Source organism: Pseudophryne corroboree, chromosome 7 (assembly GCF_028390025.1).
Source record: "Pseudophryne corroboree isolate aPseCor3 chromosome 7, aPseCor3.hap2, whole genome shotgun sequence".
Lineage (NCBI taxonomy): Eukaryota > Metazoa > Chordata > Amphibia > Anura > Myobatrachidae > Pseudophryne > Pseudophryne corroboree.
Window position 1 is genome coordinate 445,990,835 of NC_086450.1, and position 1,948 is coordinate 445,992,782.

The window sequence follows — 1,948 nt, forward strand, 5'->3', positions numbered from 1 at the left end:
CCACACAGTGCCAGATATGCCCCAGTGCAGATACACATGCCCCCACAGTGCCTCCCACAGTGCCAGATATGCCCCCAGTGCTGATACACATGCCCACACAGTGCCAGATATGCCCCCAGTGCTGATACACATGCCCCCACAATACCTACAACAGTGCCAGATATGCCCCCAGTGCTGATACATATGCCCACACAGTGCCTCCCACAGTGCCAGATATGCCCCCAGTGCTGATACACATGCCCCACACAATACCTACAACAGTGCCAGATATGCCCCCAGTGCTGATACATATGCCCACACAGTGCCTCCCACAGTGCCAGATATGCCCCCAGTGCTGATACACATGCCCCCACAGTGCCAGATATGCCCCCAGTGCTGATACACATGCCCCCCCAGTGCCAGATATGCCCCCAGTGCTGATACACATGCCCCCACAGTGCCTCACTCCCCCCCCCAAAAAGTGCTGCTTACCGCGCTGCTGCTGTGAGGGGAAGGAGAGCGCAGCGTGCGCCTCTCTTATCCCTCAGTCTTTGGTGGCGGTGTCTATCTTCAATTCAGCGCCGGCCTGTGAGCCAATCAGAGCTCGTGGTCCGGCAGCCAATCAGGAGCCTTAGCTGCCGGTCTGCGAGCTCTGATTGTCTCACGGGCCGGCGCTGAATTTTAGATAGACACCGCCGCTGGAGACCTGCTGTGAGTGCGCTGTGTCGGGCAGCGGTGGCCGGGAGCAGATCGAGCAGCATGCGGAGGATGAAAGAGCCGCATGCGGCTCGAGAGCTGCGGGTTGGCCACCGCTGATATAGATTGATATTTAAATAATTTAATACAGTGTATATATGGTACTGATGTGAATGGGCAAATATTCTCTGTAAAGTGTTGCGGAACATGTGTGCGCTATATAAGTAACTGGTAGTAAAATATATATATATAAATAACGGCCCCACCCCATATCACTTGCTGCTTAGTGCATATGACAGACTCCGGTATGGGTCATTAGGTCAACCACACTAAGGTCGACAGTCATTGGGTCGACCACTATTGGAAAAAAAACATGGAAAAAGGTTGACATGAGGTTTTTTTACTTTTGTTGGTGTCGTTTTCTTCATAAAGTTACTGGGAACACCAATTAGTGCACCGTGTACCCTTGCGGGTGTGGTATGGAAGGCAGATAGTAACTAGGTCGACAGTGTCTAGGTTGACCACTATTGGTCGACAGTAACTAGGTCAACAGGGTCTTTAGGTCGACATGGTTTAGGTCGACAGGTCAAAGGGTCGACATGAGTTTTTAATGTTTTTTTTGGTGTCGTTTTCTTTGTAGAGTGACCGGGAACCACAATTAGTGCATCATGTCCCCTCGCATGGCGAGCGAACTTCAGGCAAGGCAGATTACCGTTCCAATCGTAGTCCACGTGGATCGTTAAGTATGAAAAGGTTAAAAAAAAATAAAAAAATTGTGAAAAACTCATGTCGACCATTTGACCTGTCGACTTAGAACATGTCGACCTAGAGACCCTGTCGACCTAGAGACCGGATCCCACCCTCGCACTTCAGGCAAGGTGACAGGTTACTAGTCCCAATCGTAGTTCACGTGGATCGTAAAGTATGAAAAAGTAAAAAAAAAAATTGAAAAATGCATGTCGACCTTCTTCCATGTCAACCTAGTACATGTCGACCAATAGTGGTCGAACTAATGACCGTATCCCGACAGACTCTCAGTATAAGCAGCAGGTTGTATGATGAGCAGGGAGCTGGGGGGACACTGAGCAGCAGCCTGTATTAGGGTAACCCTGGCCTGACACCATACACAGGTGACACAGATAGTGTGACTGTGACTCTTTACTTTATATTATAATATTATGAGAGGCCACGCCCCCTGCTAAAGTACATCATCCCTGCCGGCCAGCCGCCAATCTGGTTAAGGGCAGGATTGCGCATGCGCACGGGCCGCGCC